The sequence below is a fragment of the Bubalus bubalis genome, chromosome 8 (assembly GCF_019923935.1).
Source record: "Bubalus bubalis isolate 160015118507 breed Murrah chromosome 8, NDDB_SH_1, whole genome shotgun sequence".
Lineage (NCBI taxonomy): Eukaryota > Metazoa > Chordata > Mammalia > Artiodactyla > Bovidae > Bubalus > Bubalus bubalis.
Window position 1 is genome coordinate 16,940,328 of NC_059164.1, and position 23,043 is coordinate 16,963,370.

The window sequence follows — 23,043 nt, forward strand, 5'->3', positions numbered from 1 at the left end:
TGATCCTGTGTTAGTATAACAAAAAAACAAAATAAACCAAATCTTAGCTTTATTAAAAGAAGGGCTTACACATTTTTTGGTCACTTCAATTAAGCAGTTAGAACAAAGGTTGACTTGAAATGAGAGCTCAATATGGGTTAAAGGTTGATATTTGAATATATATTTTAAAAGAACAGTATCAAAGCACTTTAAAAATGCATTATTATTATATATTGTTTATTTATTTACTATTTCCTACTTATTCCTTTTTTCTTTAGATCCTATATCTTATTTGGTTAAATATATAAAAAAGTTAAAATTGAAGACACAGACCAAATATGGTTAGATGTATTCTTTGTATAGAATTTTTTCAAGTATTTTCACTCAGTCTTTCAAGAAATTGCTCTAATAATGTGGTGTCCTTCTATAGTTTTGTAATCTAAAGAGGTAGAGAGTGAGATCAGCCTGATAAGACAAAAATCATTTACATGGAACCAAGAGTGGTTTAGAACAATAGCCTCTTCCAACTTATTTAGCCATGTAACTTTAGACAGTCTGTCCCTTACATAATTTATTTTTTTCTCCATTGTTAATGAGATTTAAAAGCCTACCTTAAGAATCCTTCATGACAAGACTTGAGATAACTTGTGTGAAAATAGCCAGTTCATGGAACAAAACAGAAGCAATACTTGTTAGAATTGCTTATTAAAATGCTAAAATGATTCTATTTTCAACCACTGTTTAAATTTTCATTATTGATGTTTAAAATAATATTACTTGAAGGCTGATATATATATATGTATATGTGTGTGTGTGTATATATATATATATATATATATATATGCTTTAAAAAGCCTGGTATGGAAATGTGATATAGAACAAAAAGAAAACCTGCTTTTATCATGGCTATATGCTAACAAATTTGTAGAACGTAGTCACCTGAATCTGTCTTCTCCATCCTAGCATTTACTTGCTCAGAGTTCCTCACCTTCCAGTAGTTTTCAGCCAATAACATGCTGCTGCTGCTGCTGCTGCTGCTAAATCACTTCAGTCGTGTCCGACTCTGTGTGACCCCATAGACGGCAGCCTACCAGGCTCCCCCGTCCCTGGGATTCTCCAGGCAAGAACACTGGAGTGGGGTGCCATTTCCTTCTCCAATGCATGAAAGTGAAAAGTGAAAGTGAAGTCGCTCAGTCATGTCCTACTCTTAGCAACCCCATGGACTGCAGCCTACCAGGCTCCTCCGTCCATGGGATAATCCAGGCAAGAGTACTGGAGTGGGGTGCCATTGCCTTCTCTGGAATAATGTGCTAGTATATGTTAAAAAACTGACTCTATGAGGTACCATTTCATGCCAGTCAGAATGGCTGCGATCCAAAAATCTACAAGCAATAAATGCTGGAGAGGGTGTGGAGAAAAGGGAACCCTCTTACACTGTTGGTGGGAATGCAAACTAGTACAGCCACTATGGGGAACAGTGTGGAGATTCCTTAAAAAACTGGAAATAGAACTGCCTTATGATCCAGCAATCCCACTGCTGGGCATACACACTGAGGAAACCAGAAGGGAAAGAGACACGTGTACCCCAATGTTCATTGCAGCACTGTTTATAATAGCCAGGACATGGAAGCAACCTAGATGTCCATCAGCAGATGAATGGATAAGAAAGCAGTGGTACATATACACAATGGAGTATTACTCAGCCATGAAAAAGAACACATTTGAATCAGTTCTAATGAGGTGGATGAAACTGGAGCCTATTATACAGAGTGAAGTAAGCCAGAAAGAAAAACACCAATACAGTATACTAACACATATATATGTAATTTAGAAAGATGGTAACAATAACCCTGTGTACGAGACAGCAAAAGAGACACTGATGTATAGAACAGTCTTATGGACTCTGTGGGAGAGGGAGAGGGTGGGATGATTTGGGAGAATGACATTGAAACACGTATAGTATCATATATGAAACGAGTCGCCAGTCCAGGTTCTATGCACAATACTGGATGCTTGGGGCTGGTGCACTGGGATGACCCAGAGTGATGGTATGGGGAGGGAGGAGGAGCGAGGAGGGTTCAGGATGGGGAACACATGTATACCTGTGGCGGATTCATTTCAATATTTGGCAAAACCAATACAATATTGTAAAGTTTAAAAATAAATAAAATTAAAAAAAAGAAAAAAAAACTGACTCTATGGAAAACAACAAGAGAACAGTAACAATGAAATATAATAGGTTTTGATTGGTAACGTGTACCTATCTCTATTGTGTAAGCACTTGACACTATTGAATTGTGAAGCTGGAAACAGATGTGCACCCAAGACTTCACTGTAGGCTCCAGCGCCCTCCTTTCAGGTCTAACAGTCTATGATTCATTCAAGCAGTCCCACTGTACTTTCATTATCTCTATTGCTGCTATGAATTAGCAGAGAATTCCAGACTTTGCATACATTCCCTGATGCCAGCTGACAACTCCCATTAATAGTGGAACATATGTTTCATCTCAGAAGCTAATGCTGATTTATTGGTGATAGGTACTTGTGATCCTGTGTTAAGAGTGGTTCTGAGGATACATCCGAGCTCAATAAGAAAGAGGACTGTGGTTACCTTGTGCTGTTTGTCATGACCATGAGAGGAGAGCCTCTTGATCATTAACTGAAGCCTTGAATCAACAAACCTGTCATCATGGGATGACTTGAAGATCTGTCTACCCCCCTCAGGTTCCACAGACATCTCACCCGGTGGGGACTTCTGGAGATAATACTCCTACTACTCCTACTTTATTCTGAAACAAACACTGGAAACATTTGGAAATTTTAGGCTAAATGGAAGGAAAGCATAACCATAGAAGACAGCGCACCCGCCTCAGGCTTGTCAAAGTCCATGAGATCTATGGAACTTCACGTAGCCTGTTCTCTCCTTCAGTCATAGCCGTAGACCTTGTGTTTCGGGGGAGATGTAAATAAAAACCAAGTTTCCTCCCAAGTCAGAAAACCTCTTCACAATGCTATTATTGAATAAGCATAAAACCACAAGGTAATTCACATCACAAGCAGTTCATTAAAGAGACTGCAAGGGTAGAAGAAATGAAATCTCACTCTTTTGTGTAGGCAAGCCAATACAGCCCATAACATACCTGTTCTCAAGATAAACAACTAGTCCTCCAGGAAGAGGACATGACAGCCTGTGGTCCAGAATTCAAGTGAATTCCACTGGACCATCAAAAAAGCAAGAGAGTTCTAGGAAAACCTCTATTTCTGCTTTACTGACTATGCCAAAGCCTCTGACTGTGTGGAACACAATAAACTGGAAAATTCTGAAAGAGATGGGAATGCCAGACCATTTGTACTGCCTCTTGAGAAACCTGTATGCAGGTCAGGAAGCAACAGTTAGAACTGGACATGGAACAACAGACTGGTTCCAAGTAGGAAAAGGAGTACGTCAAGGCTGTATACTGTCATCTTGCTTATTTAACTTATATGCAGAGTACATCATGAGAAACGCTGGGCTGGAGGAAGCACAAGCTGGAATCAAGATTGCCGGGAGAAATATCAATAACCTCAGATATGCAGATGACACCACCCTTATGGCAGAAAGTGAAGAGGAACTAAAGAGCCTCTTGATGAAAGTGAAAGAGGAGAGTGAAAAAGTTGGCTTAAAGCTCAACATTCAGAAAACAAAGATCATGCCATCTGGTCCCGTCACTTCATGGGAAATAGATGGGGAAACATTGGAAACAGTGTCAGACTTATAGCGCTGAAGAATTGATGCTTTTGAACTGTGGTGTTGGAGAAGACTCTTGAGAGTCCCTTGGATTGCAAGGAGATCCAACCAGTCCGTTCTAAAGGAGATCAGTCCTGGGTGTTTATTGGAAGGAATGATGCTAAAGCTGAAACTCCAATACTTTGGCCACCTCATGCGAAGAGTTGACTCATTGGAAAAGACCCTGATGCTGGGAGGGGTTGGGGGCAGGAGGAGAAGGGGATGACAGAGGATGAGATGGTTGGATGGCATCACCAACTCAATGGCCATGAGTTTCTATAAACTCTGGGAGTTAGCGATGGACAGGGAGGCCTGGCATGCTTTGGTTCAAGGGGTCGCAAAGAGTCGGACATGACTGAGCGACTGACCTGAACTGAGCTGAATTCACTTGGTAACACTTGGGAATGGGATGAACATCTGTGTTAGATAATTGACTTTATCCAAAGGAAACATTAACTTCTCCAATCTTTATGACAGAAAGTAGTTTTGCAATTGGGAGCAGGGAGACTTCTGAAGTTAGGCTCCTAACTCTCCCCAGAAACTGGGAAACAGGAGTGCTGCCTCTGTTAATGATTACACTTCCAGGAGATGGCTCCTAGATTCTGAGCATAAATCAGGCAAGAGGCCTAATTACCTTTTTGAAAAGTTTTGCATATTGTTCAAAGAGACAGATAAAGGACTTACAATTATGCATTTTCTAAAATAAATGTTATGAGAAAAGGAAGGAAGTAAAGTCCCTTATTTTCAACAGTGAGAATTCAGCTGCCAGTATTTTTTAATTGAATTTTTATTTTGTGCTGAGATAAAGAATCTGCCTGCAATGCAGGAGACCTGAGTTCAATCCCTAGGTTGGGAAGATCTCTTGGAGAAGGGAATGGCAACCCACTCTAGTATTCTTGCCTGGAGAATTCCATGGACAGAGGAGTCTGGTGGGCTACAGTCCATGGGGTCTCAAAGAGTTGGACATCACTGAGCTACTAACATTTTCACTTTCATAGTTGATTTATAATGTTGTATATTTTTCAGGTATACAACAAAGTTGTTCAGTTACACATATACATATGCTCATGTTTTTCTAGATTCTTTTCCCATGTAAGCCATTATGGAGCATTGAATAGAATTCCCTGTGCTATACAGTAGGGCCTTACTGTTTTGCCCTTGTGGTCTCATGGACATTATATATCTTAAATGTACTCAGACACACGAGTAACTTTATCTTAAATAAAAGTGTGAGGTTATGAATGATAAAATTTTTTTTCAAATTACCCACCATAGGTTAGATTTTCAGAAACAGACTCTGAGATTTGCATGCAAGGATTTTATTGGGGAAACACTTCTGGGAATAGCATCTCTGAGAAGTGAGAGAAGCAGAACTGAAAGGTGGATTCTGATGTTTCAGGAAGCAGAGGGAACCAGTGCCTCAGTCCTGCACGAGGGCCTAGGTGGTTCACCATGGTGCCCACTCTATGGCCTTATCCATTCTTTAACTGAGTAAATACTTATTCATCTCTCTGATAAGCACCAGATATTTCTTTTTGGAAGAAGCAAGAGAAAAAAAATAGTTCTAAAAGATTACAAAAGTAACTTTTCCAAATACAGAGGGAAATAAAAAAAAATCATACAACTTAATTAACTTATTCCAATCTCATTTGTCAACAAAGTCAGATTTTTATTTGTTTGTTTGTTTATTAGTTTACACATGTTTTCATTTTCTATCATCATTGATATTCAGGAATTTTGGACTGTATGTTCCCCCTATTCCATCCTATTCTAGGTTTGTGTTTTCAGGCACTTAGCATCAGTTAGCACAGATTTGCACTTATTTTTTAGGAAACTGTAGCCATCTCTGTTTACTTTCTTGCACAGGCCTATTTACATTTGGAAACTTTTAAATCAACAACACAGTAAAGACTATAAATTTACAACATTAATGATGAGGAGGATGGTGATAAATATGGAGGATTTACTAAGTCCCAAGTATTGGACTAAGAAGTTTATGCACATTGTCTCCTGACAATCCTATAAATTACCTGTAATGACCATTTTATAAATAAACTGAGACCTAAAAATGAAACAATATCATAGAGCTGGTAAATTGCAGAATAGACCTTGAATAAAGGTGGTTGATGCAAATATCCAAAATCTACTGGCTTCATTTGTATATTATGTCTTTACTTCTGAACCCACTTCACCACCACAATTCTCACCCACCTCCAGCACCTTCACTTCCCCACTCCTTAGCATCTTCTTATACTCCTATACTGTTAACTATCAGACTAAAGGCATACAAACACAAGACCATTCAGGTATGATTTCTATCAAATCCCCTACAGTTATACAGTGGACGTGACAGACAGATTCAAGGGATAAGATCTGATAGACAGAGTGCCTGAATAACTATGAACAGAGGTTCGTGACATTGTAGTGATGTCATATGGAGGCAGTGATCAAGACCATCTCCAAGAAAGAAAAAAAAAATGCACACAAGCAAAATGGTTGTCTGAGGAGGCCTTACAGATAGCTGAGAAAAGAAAAGAAGCTAAAGGCAAAGGAGAAAAGGAAAGATATACGCATCTGAAGGCAGAGTTCCAAAGAATAGCAAAGAGAGATAAGAAAGCTTTCCTCAGTGATCAATGCAAAAAAATAGAGGAAAATACAGTGGGAAAGACAAGAGATCTCTTTAAGAAAATTAGAAATACCAAGGGAACATTTCATGCAAAGATGGGCACAATAAAGGACAGAAATGGTATGGACCTAACAGAAGCAGAGGATATTAAGAAGAGGTGGCAAGAATACACAGAAGACTGTACAAAAGAAATCTTCATGACCAAGTTTAAAACGATGGTGTGATCACTCACCTACAGCCAGGCATCCTAGAGTCAGAAGTCATGTGGGCCTTAGGAAGCATCACACAAACAAAGCTAGTGGAGGTGGTGGAATTCCGGTTGAGTTATTTCAAGTTCTAAAATCTGATGTTGTGAAACTGCACTCAATTATGCCAGCAAATTTGGAAAAGTAAGCAGTGGCCACAGGACTGAAAAAGGTCAGTTCTCATTCCAATCCCAAAGAAAGGCAATGACAAAGAACATTCAGACTACTGCATAATTGCACTCATCTCACACACTAGCAAAGTAATGCTCAAAATTCTCCAAATGAGGCTTCAACAGTATGTGAACTTAGAACTTCCAGATGTTCAGGCTGGATTTAGAAAAGGCAGAGGAACCAGAGATCAAATTGCCAACATCCATTGGATCACAGAAAGAGCAAGAGAGTTCCAGAAAAATATCTACTCCTGCTTTATTGACTATGCCAAAGAATTTGACTGTGTGGATCACAGCAAACTGTGGAAAATTCTGCAAGAGAATACCAGACCACCTTACCTGCCTATTGGGTTACCCTGGTGAACTCAGATGGTAAAGCGTCTGCCTGCAATGTGGGAGACATGGGTTCGAACCCTGGGTCAGGAGGATCCCAGGAGAAGGAAATGGCAACCCACTCCAGTACTCTTGCCTGGAAAATTCCATGGATGGAGGAGCCTGGTGGGCTACAGTCCATGAGGTCACAAAAAGTCGGACACAACTGAGTGACTTCACTTTACCTGCCTATTGAAAAATTTGTATGCAGGTCAAGAAGCAACTCTTAGAACTGGACATGGAACAATGGATTGGTTCCAACTGGGAAAGGAGTACTTCAAGGCTGTATATTGTCACCCTGCTTATTTAACGTCTATGCAGAGTATATCATGTGAAATGCTGGGCTGGATGAAGTACAAGCTGGAATCAAAATTGCCAGGAAGAATATCAATAACCTCAGAGATGCAGATGATATCACCCTTATAGCAGAGAGTGAAGAGGACTGAAGAGCCTCTTGATGAAACTGAAAGAGGAGAGTGAAAAAGCTGGCTTAAAACTCAACATTCAAAACACTAAGATCATGGTATCTGATCCCATCACTTCATGGCAAATAGATGGGAAAACAATGGAATCAGTGACAGACTTTATTTTCTTTGGCCCCAAAATCACTGCAGATGGTGGCTGCAGTTATGAACTTAACAGATGCTTGCTCCTTGGAAGAAGAGCTGTGACCAACCTAGGCAGCATATTGAAAAGCAGAAACATTACTTTTATTTATTTATTAATTTTTGTTTACTTTTTTTTCTCTTCAATAACTTTTATTTATTTTTTTCATACATGATATTACACATGTTTCAATGCCATGCTCCCAAATCTTCCCACCCTCTCCCTCTCCCACAGAGTCCATAAGACTGTTCTATACATCAGTGTCTCTTTTGCTGTCTCGTACACAGGGTTATTGTTACCAAAGGTCCATCTAGTCAAAGCCATGGTTTTTCCAGTAGTCATGTATAGATGTGAGAGTTGAACCATAAAGAAAGCTGAAAGTGAAGTCGTTCACTCATGTCCGACTCTTTGAGATCCCATAGACTGTAGTCTACCAGGCTTCTCTGTCCATGGGATTTTCCAGGCAAGAGTACTGGAGTGGGTTGCCATTTATCTGAGCACCAAATAATTGATGCTTTTGAACTGTGGTGTTGGAGAAGACTCTTGAGAGCCCCTTGGACTGCAAGGAGATCCAACCAGTCTATCCTAAAGGAAATCAGTCCTGAATATTCATTGGAAGGACTGATGTTGAAGCTGAAACTCCAGTACTTGGCCACTTGATGCAAAGAATTGACTCATTGGAAAAGACACTGATGCTAGGAAAGATTGAAGACAGGAGGAGAAAGGGAAGACAGAGATGGTTGGATAGAATCACTGACTCAATGGACATGAGTTTGAGCAAGCATTGGTGATGGACAGGGAAGCCTGGTGTGCAGCAGTCCATGGGGTTGCAAAAAGTCAGACATGATTGAGAGACTGAGTTGAACTGAACTGAAAGGCATACGTGAGTCAATGAAGTTATCAAGCTTTGGGTTCATAAGTCTATGTTTGAAACACAATTTTAGTGTTTGGTAGTTGGTATAAGTGGGCAAATTATTTCAGTTCCCTGAGCCTCAGTTTCCTTATCTGAATAAATAACGACAATAAAAGCTACCTTGTAGGAAGTAGCTGTAAATTTCCTGCCATATGATGACACTCAATAAACAAATGATAGCTCTTGCCGTTAACGAAGATATCGACAATTATTTTGCAAAGATGAAGTAGCTGCATTGATGCTGCCAAAGTTGGAACTAGTGAAGATGGGGATTCACATGGAAGTGATTTTTAGAATGAAGATGAGCAGCATATTAGGTTAGAATACTTGAAAGTGGTAGCAACTCTGAAATTCAGAATCTACAGAGCTGAACTATTTAAAAAATAATCCAAAAGGGTAATTTTTTTAAATGGAGAAGAAATAATAGAATTCTACAGGAGGAAATTTTTATAACCAAATAAAGAACTCCCAAAGCTAAACTGTTTATTCATTATAAGATGGTTGGAAGGATATTTAACAAAATGTTAAGTTCATTTCTTTTCAATGTATTTGTAGGAAATAATCATAACTATCAAATTATTTTTTTAATTCTAAGACATCAAACAATTATTCATAATATCAAAAAGTGAAACAAATGAAATGATGACAAATAACTGAGTATTAAATTGAAGTATGTTATATTAATTTAAGGGCTTCCCAGGTGGCTTATTGGTAAAGAATCTACCTGCCAAGCAGGAGACCCTGGTTCAATATCTGGGTGGGGAAGATGCCCTGGAGAAAGGAATGGCAACCCACTCCAGTATTCTTGCCTGGGAAATTCTATGAACAGATGGGCCTGGCTGCCTATAGTCCATGGAGCTTCAAAGATTGGACATGACTTAGTGACTAAAACAACAACAACAACATACTTTAAAGAAAATTATGTAGTTATTAAATATGTAAGACCTATATCTAGAGAATGTGTATATTAAAATAATGGTAGAGTGTCATATTATTTATAAATAATATACATAAGGCAAATATATTTCTCCCCCATATATGAAAATATAAATGAAAATATAATCAGTGATTCTTTATTCATGGTAGGACCACAGGCAATATTTTTCTCCCCGTGTATATGCGTGATGTTCCAGATTTCCATAAGGAGCAAGACTTCATAAAGTATTAGAATCTGGCCCACATTGATGCACACTTGCCTCCTCAGCTCCAGTTTTCCGTCCTAAGATCAGCTTCAATGTTTACTACAGTGATAAAAAAAGATGCAAATATTTACTTCCTAAACAGTAGGAAGGCCTTTCAAGGCCTTCAATAATGGTTGTAGGCACTCTTACAGTCAACTGATTAAGATCTGTGCACCCATAAAAAGTGTAGAGATTAAAGGAGAAGACTGAAAATGTATTCATAATTAGAGAGAGGACTGAGATTGTGTTTGGGACATGATTAACTGGTAATCAGTAAAGAACAAACTGATTATTAGCTGTTCAATTGTTGTTAGTCTTAGGGGATTCCACTCAGTGGCCTAATTAAACTGAGCTTGAAGGCTTCACATCTCCATTCAGTGGCAATTTTATTATAATATTCAGTTCTTTGCATGAGATTTGCCTTCCCCCTCTTTAATCATATGTTTTGCCTCTGTGTAACACCTTCCTTGATTAGTTTCTCTACAGGATTAGCTCTTGATAACTGCATGGTTTATGAAAGCAAATGTCACATATAAGACAATCTGGATATTAAGGTTTCTTGTCAGTCTTCAAATTTTTCAAAAGGGAAAAACAAACAAAAGACATGCACTTGTTTTAATTAAAAGGACTTTCTTGGCTATTCTGAACTGTTTATTTGTTTGGCTCTGAATATTTTGTACAGATAAGATTTCAGAAAAAAAAAAAGCAAACATATATCGCAATGACTCCAGAGAAATAAAAGTATTTTACATTTTCAATTTGAACTCAAGGGAACTTTTATTAATTGCATTATTCCCAGCATGTACGGCACCCTGTAAGATAGCAGTAATTCTTTCTGGCTCTAGGGCACCACTTAGATTAGAAATGCTCTCAGTGCTTTGAAATATGCAGCACAGAGGCCCTACATGTGTGTCTTTGTAGCTCAAAACCAAGTAGTGATTTAACAATTAGCTGATTAATTCGATCAGTGTTAATGACTAAACTGTGGCTGATTTGAATAATGCAGCCTTTCACATGAATTTTTGGTAAAAAAGCATCCGGGTTGGCTGTATAACTCATTGATAACTCAGTTACCAAATCTCAATTTTGTACTCTCTACCATAAACTTAGGTAGCAAAAATTAAGCTGAGTCTAAGCTATAATATGAAAGAGAATAATTTCATGTATGGCTTATATTAAGACAGATAAACATGTCTGTTATAAACAAAAGAAAAAAAGCCATAGTAATTTAAATGCCAAGTGCTTGAGCATGCTAAGTTGCTTGAGTCATGTCTGACTCTTTGTGACCCTGTGGACTGTAGCCTGCCAGGCTCCTCTGTCCATGGGATTCTCCAGGCAAGAATACTGAAGTGGGTTGCTGTACCCTCCTCCAGGGGCTCTTCCTGTGTGTGTCTCTTGTCTACCTGTGTTGGCTGGCAGGTTCTTTACCACTAGTTCCACCTGGAAAGCCCTAGTAATTTCTATTTCAGATCCTAGAAGTCACAAATTAATACCAATATAGCATTTCACTTTCAAAAAGTAATATATCTTGATGATACTCTCTGTACGCTGATAAGTAAGCCAGTATGGATAAAGCGCAGAGCCACTTTCAAAACAACTTTTACTTTTAAAACTTCCAGTACATCTGTGTAATTGCTCCATTAACAACAATGTTGTCGTTGTTTAGTTGCTAAGCTGTGACCCGTGGACTGCAGGCAGCCTACCAGGCTCACCTGCCTATGGGGTTTTGCAGGCAAGAATATTGGAGTGGGTTGCCATTTCCTTCTCCAGGAGATCTTCCCAACCAAGGAGCTGAACCCATATCTCCTGCATTGGCAGACAGATTCTTTACCACTGAGCTACCAGGTAAGCTCATTACAAAAAGTGGTATCTATTCAGTGCCTACTGTATACAGTCTATACTTTAGTTTCGTTTGACTAAGTTACAGTTTTATTCATGAACATTTTGGTAATAAATGAATTTTCATTTACCTGGAATATACAATTTTGAAAAATTGAAGGCATATAGCTAAAATTCATGCAAACATCGTATTTTCAATATAACATACTTGTACAAAACTGATGATGGAAATAAGTGACATTGGATGGTTCAGAAATGACTTCAATCTATAGAATATCTTTGCTATCTTTGTGCTATCTTTGTAGAAAAATATGAAAGCAATTTTAGTTGTTTGCTATAACAGGGTTTTTTTCCCCCATTCTCAATCCACTGAAGGATATATCTGGCCATGTGATAAAACTATTGAATAAATTCTAAAATTAATCTTAAGTAATATAATACATACTAGAAAAATATCATTATTTTCAAGAAGACAGAGATTTTGCCATCCTTTACCATTCTTCCTCATGTCTGTATTTCTAGTACTTGATAGGGTGATTGCAAGCAGTAGGCACTTGTGCAATTTTTGTTGAAAGAATAAATTAATGAATTGATACATAGAAGACAGAAATGAAAATTTAGGAGGAAATGCAAACTGGTATGCATTTCTTTCTTCCTACTTTGAAGAAAACATTGGCTCCTAATTGGAGGAATAACCCTACAGACTCCTGCGTGTTTTAGTCTCTTGAAAATATATATATATTTTAATTTCCTGGGCCACTTCTCTAAGTCATCATTCTCATAGGCATCAGTCTGTCTTTGAAGCCAGCACTAATTCTTCCTCTACAGAAAATGGATTTGAAAAGCAGAGCTACTTTTAGGAAAGCTATCCAAAACCCGGTAAAATAATTCACACTTTAAAGGAAATTTCATTGACCAGCTGTTTGTATGTGAACCACTTACTTGAATAGCTTTTCTGAATTCCACCAAAATGATTAAGTTCTTAATATTCCTGGGGTTCAGTTCAGTTCAGTCGCTCAGTCATGTCTGCCTATTTGCGACCCCATGAACCACAGCACGCCAGGCCTCCCTGTCCATCACCAACTCCCGAAGTCCACCCAAACCCATGTCCATTGAGTTGGTGATGCCATCCAACCATCTCATCCTCTGTCGTCCCCTTCTTCTCCTGCCCTCAATCTTTCCCGGCATCAGGGTCTTTTCAAATGAGTCAGCTCTTCACATCAGGTGGCCAAAGTATTGGAGATTCAACTTCAACATCAGTCCTTCCAATGAACACCCAGGACTGATCTCCTTTAGGATGGACTGGTTGGATCTCCTTGCAGTCCAAGGGACTCTCCAGAGTCTTCTCCAACACCACAGTTCAAAAGCATCAATTCTTCGGCGCTCAGCTTTCCTTATAGTCCAACTCTCACATCCATATATGACTACTGGAAAAACCAAAGCCTTGACTAGATGGACCTGTGTTGGCAAAGTAATGTCTCTGTTTTTGAATATGCTGTCTAGGTTGGTCATAACTTTCCTTCCAAGAAGTAAGCATCTTTAAATTTCATGGCTGCAGTCACCATCTGCAGTGATTTTGGAGCCCAGAAAAATAAAGTCTGACACTGTTTCCACTGTTTCCCCATCTATTTCCCATGAGGTGATGGGACCGGATGCCATGATCTTCGTTTTCTGAATGTTGAATTTTAAGCCAACTTTTTCACTCTCCTCTTTCACTTTCATCAAGAGGCTCTTTAGTTCTTCTTCACTTTCTGCCATAAGGGTAGTGTCATCTGCATATCTTAGGTTATTGATATTTCTCCTGGCAATCTTGATTCCAGCTTGTGCTTCCTCCAGCCCAGCATTTCTCATGATGTACTCTGCATATAAGTTAAATAAGCAGGGTGACAATATACAGCCTTGGCATACTCCTTTTCCTATTTGGAACCAGTCTGTTGTTCCATGTCCAGTTCTAACTGTTGCTTCCTGACCTGCATACAGGTTTCTCAAGAGGCAGGTCAGGTGGTCTGGTATTCCCATCTCTTTCAGAATTTTCCACAGTTTATTGTGATCCACACAGTCAAAGGCTTTGTCCTGGTCAAGAAAGCAGAAATAGATGTTTTTCTGGAACTCTCTTGCTTTTTTGATGATCCAGTGGATGTTGGCAATTTCTGGGGTACTTAATCAAAAATTATATTAAAAAACTACATATTGAAGGTTCTAGGTAAGTAACTTTTACTAAAGAATTAGGTGTTACTACCATTATCCTAGATCTGGAATACCAAGTTTTCATTTCCCATTGTTTTATTAAATTTTATGTTTTCCTAAGATTTGATCACAAACAACCCTCCCCAGACACATACACAAATCTTTCCAGGAATTTTTTTTTAATGATTTGCTTTTCTATTCCAAATTGTGTAACATGAATGTAATTCCAATAATTTTAATGGTAGTAACATACTGTCTTGAGTAATATTTTAATTTTGTCCCCAGTGTAATTGCACTGTATTTTATCAATATTGATAAACTTTAAAATTTATAGGTGCCTACTAAGCTTTTCTGGGCTTCTCTGGTGACTCAGTGGTTAAAAATCTGTCTGCCAGTGCAAGAGAAGTGGGTTCAATCCCTGGGTCAGGAAGATCCCCTGGAGAAGTGAATGGCAACCCACTCCAGTGTTCTTGCCTGGGAAATACCATGAACAGAATTGCCCGCTGGGCTACAGTCCATGGGATTGCAAAAGAGTCAGATGCAACTTAGCTACTAAACAACAGCAACAACTGTTTAAGTCTTTTAAATTGCTTACACTTATCTAACTCTGTGCAATAGACAGTATTTGAAATTTATCAAATATTGAAACTTGTTAAATATTATTACAGCTAATGCTTTCTGTGTACTATGTACTCTAATAAATATGTGCGAACAGAACACCCAGTGCAGCGTCTAAGTGTGTCTAGATTCCTGACAGCACGTTCTGAGAGCATTCACCAAACTAGGCGGAAAAGCACAGCTTTATTGATAAGAACCTGAAGTGTCTCTTTGGCGCACTCTTAAGTTTAAATCTGAACCATAGCATCTCAACTCAACATTAAGTTGTTCCTCTAGGATTATTATCTGTTTGATTTATTTATTACCATCTACTTTGAAATATTATGCTAAACATATAAAGAATTTCACAGCAGTCTATATGTAATTTAGCCCCCTTCATTCTTTGTGCTAGTCTCACCTATTTTTCTATATATAATTCTCAAAGTACATTGCTATTACTCATGATTTAAATAGTCATTTCCTGTACTTTTGCTGTGCTTTAATTTAATTGCTGTTGATCTGTTTACAAGTTGGCTTATTCTTTTTATTATTATTATTATTATTCAGTGCACAATCTTCTGTAAAGCATATCAGATAATTATTTTTTAATTCAGATATTGTATTCCCCAGTTCTTTTAAATGGAGTTTTCATTTTGCAACTAGAGTATATCATCTTTTTATTCCTTTATCTATATTTCCCCTTAAAATATTAACATGTTTATATTTCTTTTCAAATTCTTATGTGCTAAATCTAACAATTGGATCATCTGGAGGTGTTTCTCTATTGACTGCTTTCTTTTTATTTATGGGTTAAAGTTACCTGCTATTTTCATGCATTATGTATATTGTTTTCTCCTATTCCAGACATTGTGCATAAAATAAAAATGCGGAGTTAAGAAAAATTTCATTTTGTTTTATTTTCTAGGAAGTAGTTAATGTGAGGAGTTAATTACTTAGATTTGTCTTTGAGTGAAGTTGAGCTGATCCAGGATCAAAGCTTAAATCAGATTGAATGCACCTGAGGTTTGTTCAGCCTAGAATCCGCACAGCTCTGCCATCTGACTTTGTCCATTTGAGCCGGGAATAGATTAGACACACTGTTTTAGCTGATTTTGGTTCACCTGTATTTTCAGTTTTGGCAGTGCTCCAGAACCCAAGCACTGCAATGGTGTATAACATACGTCATTTCTCTGCTTTCTAGTCCTTTCTCAATACCATTCTTACCCCCAGCAAAATCAGGATAGAGAAGAGAGAAAATTGCTTGGCCTAGAATTTTAATATCTTGGCCTCTTTCTTCTTCCAATATATTGTCTAAAGGATCAGTTGATTTTTTTTTTCCCATCACTGATAAGTTTCTCTCTGTCTGACTGGACTGTCCCTTCATGCATCTCTACTCAGATCATGTGGTGGATCATGAGTTTGAAAATGACCATAGCACTCAGCTTACTTTGAAAGTGCTAGTTTCTCAGCGGAATTCACCTTGCATCATCTACTTTTTGATAGTCTCATGGAATAAATGGCTCTCATTTTATCTCATATTTTTAGAAATGTAGTATATTGCAACATTCTACATACTGATCTAAAGTAGAGATCTAAACTGAACTCTTTACAGCATCGGACATTGCTTCTATCACCAGTCACATCCACAAATTAGAGATACCAAGGGAGCATTTCATGCAAAGATGGGCTCGATAAAGGACAGAAATGGTATGGACCTAACAGAGGCAGAAGATATTAAGAAGAGGTGGCAAGAATACACAGAAGAACTGTACAAAAAAGATCTTCATGACCCAGATAATCATGATGGTGTGATCACTCACCTAGAGCCAGACATCCTGGAATGTGAAGTCAAGTGTGCCTTAGGAATCATCACTACGAACAAAGCTAGTGGAGGTGATGGAATTCCAGGTGAGCGATTTCAAATCCTGAAAGATGATGCTGTGAAAGTGCTGCACTCAATACGCCAGCAAATGTGGAAAACTCAGCAGTGGCCACAGGGCTGGAAAAGGTCAGTTTTCTTTCCAGTCCCAAAGAAAGGCAATGCCAAAGAATGCTCAAATTATCACACAATTGCACTGATCTTACACACTAGTAAAGTAATGGTCAAACTTCTCCAAGCCAGGCTTCAGCAACACGTGAACTGTGAACTTCCAGATGTTCAAGCTCATTTTAGAAAAGGCAGAGAAATTGCCAACATCTGCTGGATCATGGAAAAAGCAAGAGAGTTCCAGAAAAATATCTATTTCTGCTTTATTGACTATGCCAAAGCCTTTGACTGTGTGGATCACAATAAACTGTGGAAAATCCTGAAAGAGATGGGAATACCAGGCCACCTGACCTGCCTCTTGAGAAACCTGTATGCAGGTCAGGAAGCAACAGTTAGAACTGGACATGGAACAACAGACTGGTTCCAAATAGGAAAAGGAGTATGCCAAGGCTGTATATTGTCACCCTGCTTATTTAACTTATATGCAGAGTACCTCATGAGAAATGTTGCACTGGAAGAAGCACAAACTGGAATCAAGATTGGAGGGGGAAATATCAATAATCTCAGATATGCAGATGATACCATCCTTATGGAAGAAAGTGAAGAGGAACTAAAAAGCCACTTGATGAAAGTGAAGGAAGAGAGTGAAAAAGTTGGCTTAAAACTTAACATTCAGAAAACTAAGATCATGGCATCTGGTCCCATCACTTCATGGGAAATAGATGGGGAAACAGTGGAAACAGTGTCAGACTTTATTTTTTGGGGCTCCAAAATCACTGCAGATGGTGATTGCAGCCATAAAGGTAAAAGACGCTTACTCCTTGGAAGGAAAGTTATGACCAACCTAGATAGCATATTCAAAAGCAGAGACATTACTTTGCCAACAAAGGTCCGTCTAGTAAAGGCTATGGTGTTTCCAGTGGTCATGTTTATGGATGTGAGAGTTGGACTGTGAAGAAAGCTGAGTGCCAAAGAATTGATGCTTTTGAACTGTGGTGTTGGAAAAGACTCTTAAGAGTCCCTTGGACTGGAAGGAGATTCAACCAGTCCATTCTAAAGGAGATCAGTCCTGGGTGTTCATTGGAAGGAATGATGCTAAAGCTGAAACTCCAATACTTTAGCCACCTCATGCGAAGAGTTGACTCATTGGAAAAGACTCTGATGCTGGGAGGGATTGGGGCCAGGAGGAGAAGGGGACGACAGAGGATGAGATGGCTGGACGGCATCACCGACTCGATGGACATGAATTTGGGTGAACTCTGGGAGTTGGTGATGGACAGGGAGGCCTGACGTGTTGTGATTCATAGGGTCGCAAAGAGTCATACATGACTGAGTGACTGAACTGAACTGAACTGAAACTGAACTCAGTTTTCATACAACTTAAAATAGACATGCAGTTGTTGGATTTTCCAGGGGAGGAAGGGGCATTCTTTGACATTAACAGCAAAGAGTCACAGGTTAAGCACTTATTCTTCCTGAACTCTGACAGCAAGGCCGAGGACACATGATGTAATGTTAGCCAGTTAATTCTCTGCTGGAGATTTTTGAATCTGGGGAGAGTTTGATGTAGAGAAGCAGAAGCAATTTTTTTTTTTTTACATATAAAAAGAAGTACTTTTGATATTTGTGTTAACATCCAGTTTACCCTCCTACATTATACACTTGTTCAATCACTAAATGGTGTTTGACTCTTTGTGACCCCATGGACTGCAGCAGGCCAGGATCCTCTGTACTCCATTATCTCCTGGAATTTGCTTGAATATATGTCCATTGAGTTGGGAATGCTATCTAACAGTCTTGTCCTCTGTTGTCCCCTTCTCCTCCTGTTTTCAATGTTTCCCAGCATTGGGGTCTTTTCCAATGAGTCCGCTCTTTGTATCAGGTGGCCAAAGTATTGGAGCTTCAGCTTTGGCATCAGTCCTTCCAGAGGATATTCAAAGTTGATTTCATTTAAGATTGACTGGTTTGATCTCCTAGAAGTCCAAGGAACTCTCAAGAGTCTTCTCCAGCAACACAGTTCAAAAGTATTATATACTGTTGATATATTTTCTATTTTATTTAGACTAAAATATTTCTCTTATTTGTTTTGATTTGAGTAACTTAAATGCCTTTTTTGTGCTCTAGAGGGAGGGGATATATGTACAATCATGGCTGATTCTTTCTGTGGTGCGGCACAAACCAAGGCAACATGTAAAACAATTATCCTCCAATTAAAAAATAAATGAAAACATTTTTAATTAAATAGAACAGTAGATTTAAGCTCTATTCCAAAAGATAGCATTGAATGAATGCTTTGCAAGCTTTATTTTCCTCATGTTTTTCCAGATATAAATGAAATTATTTGACTTCTTTGGATCAACCTCAAAACTGCCAATGGTAGTGAATATGGTAGCTCTCTCATATATGCTTATTACATGAAATAATGAATAGATTACTGAGAATAATGTACTTCACTCTTATCTCTCCTTTAGCTAATAGATGCTGCTGTGTCTGTTGATTTCAAATGATGGCATACTGGTAAATTCTAGAACTAAGTTCAGTTCAGTTCAGTTCAGTCGTTCAGTTGTGTCTGACTATTTGATAACCCATGGACTGCATCACACCGTGTTTCATTGTCCATCACCAACTCCCAGAGCTTACTCAAACTCATGTCCATTGAGTCAGTGATGCCATCAAACCATCTCATCCTCTGTTGCCCCTTTCTCCTCCTGCCTTCAATCTTCCCCAGGATCTGGGGCTTTCCCAATGAGTCAGCTCTTTGCACTAGGTGGCCAAAGTATTGGAGTTTCAGCTTCAGCATTAGTCCTTCCAATGAATACTCAGGAGTGATTTCCTTTATGATTGACTGGTTTGATCTCCTTGCCATGCAAAGGGACCCTTTAAAGTATTCTCCAAAATCACAGTTAAAAAGCTTCAATTCTTTGGCGGTCAACTTTCTTTATGGTCCAACTCTCACATCCATGCATGACTACTGGAAAAACCATAGCTTTGACAAGATGGACCTTTGTTGGTAAAGCAATGTCTCTGTTTTTTAATATGCTGTCTAGGTTTGTCTTAGCTTTTCTTCCAAGGAGCAAGCATCTTTTAATTTCATGGCTTCAGTCACCATCTGCAGTGATTTTGGAGCCCCCGAAAATAAAGTCTTTCACTGTTTCTATTGTTTCCCCATCTACTTGCCATGAAGTGATGGGACTGAATGTAATGATCTTAATTTTTTGAAAGCTGAATTTTAAGCCAGCTTTTAAACTCTGCTCTTTTATCTTCATTAAGAAGCTCTTTAGTTCCTCTTCACTTTCTGCCATAAGGGTGGTGTCATTTGTGTATCTGAGGTTATTGAGATTTCTCCCGACAATCTTGAATCCCACTTGTGCTTCATCCAGCCTGGCATTCCACATGATGTACCCTGCATATAAGTAAAACAGGCAAGGTGACAATATACAGCCTTGACATACTCCTTTCCCAATTTGGAACCAGTCTGTTGTTCCATGTCCAGTTCTAACTGTTGCTTCCTGACCTGCATACAGATTTCTCAGGAGGCAGGTAAGATGGCCTGGTACTCCCACTTCCAAGAATTTTGCAGTTTGTTGTGATCCACACTGTCAAAAGCTTTAGCATAGTCAATGAAGCACAAGTATATCTTTTTCTGGAATTCTCTTGCTTTCTCTATGATCCAGCAGATGTTGGCAATTTGATGTCCAGTTCCTCTGCCTTTTCTAAATCCAGCTTGAACATCTAGAAGTTCTTGGTTCACATACTATTGTATCCTAGCTTGGAGAATTTTGAGCATCACTTTGCTAGCATGTGAGATGAGTGTAATTTTGTGATAGTTTGAACATTTTTTGGCATTGCCTTTCTTTGGGATTGGAATGACAACTGATCTTTTCCAGTCCTGTGGCCACTGCTGACTTTTCCAAATTTGCTGGCATATTGAGTGTAGCACTACCACTGCATCATCATTTAGGACTTGAAATAGTTCATCTGAAATTCTATCACCTCCACCTAGCTTTGTTCATAGTGATGCTTCCTAAGGCCCAATTGACCTCACACTCCAGCATGTCTGGCTCTAGGTGAGTGATCACACCACCATGGTTATTGGGGTCATCAAGATCTTTTTTATGTAGTTCTTCTGTGTATTCTTGCCACCTCTTCTTAATATCTCCTGCTTCTGTTAGGTCCATACCATTTCTGTCTTTTATTGTGCCCATCTTTATTATGCATATCCAGTATTGTGGGTAAGAATCTCTTAGAAAAAAATGCAGTAGGCCTCCTAGTCAACAAAAAGTCTGAAATGCAGTAGTTGTGTGGAATCTCAAAAACAACAGAATGATCTCTGTTCATTTCCAAGGCAAACCATTCAATATCATAGTAATCCAAGTCTGTGCCCCAACTGCTAATGCTGAAGAAACTGAAGTTGAACATTCTATGAAGACATACACGACCTTCTAAAACTAACACCAAAAAAGATGTCCTTTTCATCATAGGGAACTGGAATCCACAAGTAGGAAGTCAAGCTATACCTAGAGTAGCAGGCATGTTTGCCCTTGGAAGACAAAATGAAGCAGGGCAAAAGCTAACAGAGTTTTGCCAAGAGAACGCACTGGTCATAGCAAACACCCTCTTCCAAAAACAGAAGAGAAGACTGTACATGTGGACATCACCAGATGCTCAACACCAAAATCAAATTGGTTATATTATTTGCAGCTGAAGATGGAGAATCTCTATACAGTCAGCAAAAACAAGACCAGGAGCTGACTGTGTAGAGATGGCTCAGATCATGAACTCCTTATTGCCAAATTCAGACTTAAATTGAAGAAAGTAGGGAAAACCACTAGACCATTCAGGTATGACTAAATCAAATCCCTTATGATTATACAGTGGAAGTGACAAATAGATTCAAGATATTAGATCTGTAAGCAGAATGCCTGAAAAACCATGGATGGAGTTTGTGATGTCAGGAGTTCTCTGATAGTCTGTTGGTAAAGAATTCGGCAGTAATGCAGGAGACCCTGGTACAATTTCTGGGTCAGGAACATCCCCTGGAAAAGGGATAGGCTACCAGCGCCAGTGTTCTTGGGCTTCCCTTATGGCTAAGCTGGTAAAGAATATGCCTGCAATGTGGGAGACCTGGGTTTGATCCCCGGGTTGGGAAAATCCCCTGGAGAAGGGAAAGGCTACCCACTCCACTATTCTGGCCTGGAGAATTCCATGGTCAGTACAGTCCATGGAGTCGCAAAGTTGGACACAACTGAGGTACTTTCACTTTCACTTTTCATAACATTGATGGTTATCAAAACCATCCCCAAGAAAAAGAGATGCAAAAAGGCAAAATGGTTGTCTGAGGAGGCCTTAGAAATACCTGAGAAAAGAAGAGAAGCAAAAGACAAAGGAGAAAAGGAAAGCTATATCCATCTGAATGCAGAGTTCCAGAGAATAGCAAGGAGAGATAAGAGAGTTTTCCTGAATGATCAATGAAAAGAACAGTTAGGAGCACACAATGTTAAACACAATATACAAAAATTATATTAGTTGATTTATTTCATTTGTTTTCATTTATTTAAAATAACTTAAAATGGATCAATCAGACAGCAGTTCTTGTTCATGCATTTAAGTGGGTAAAACATTTCAGTGGGCAAAACTATCCCAGGAGTAGAAATTCTGTGTTGTTTAGTTGCTAAGTTATGTCCAACTCTTTGTGATTCCATGGACTGTAGTCCGTCAGGACTCTTTGTCCATGGGTTTTCCCAGGCAAGAATACTCATGTGAGTTGCCACTTCCTTCTTCAGGGGATTTTCCTGACCCAGGGACTGAATCCACATCTCTTGCATTGCAGGCAGATCTTTAACACCGAGCCACCAGGAAAGCCCCAGGTTTCTGTAGATGTGTTGAAGTTTATTGCTTTGTAGAATAGTTAAAATAAATTATTCATAATTCAAATTATCACCATGTTTGTTATAAGGGAGTATTTAATGAACATATGATTTGTTGGTTAACTATTCTAAATACAGTGCTGTGTACATATCAATTCCAAACTTTCAATCAATTCCAAACTTATTCTAAATACACTGGTGTGTACATATCAATTCCAAACTTTCAGTCTATCACTTGACCCCACCCTTGGCCCCTGGTAACCATAAATCCATTCTCTAAGCTTGTGAGTCTGTTTCTGTTTTGTAAATAAGTTCATTCATATCATTTGTTTTTTTTTTTAGATTCTGCATATAATTGATATCATATGATATTTGTCTTTCTCCATCTGACTTTACTTAGTTTCACTTAGTATGATACCAGATCCAGTCATGTTACTGCAAATAGCTTTATTTCATTCCTTTTAATTGCTGAGTTACATTCCATTTTATATGTGCATCAAATCTTCTTTATCCATCAATTTGGCAATACAATTTTAGGTTGTTTCCAAGTCTTGGGTATTGTAAACAATACTGCAACGAACATTGTAGTACATGCATCATTTAGAGTTCTGGATTACCAAGGGCATATGCCCAGTGGTGGGATTTCTGGGTCATATGGTAGCTCTATTTTTAGTTTTATAAGGACACTCCATAATGTTCTCCTTAGTG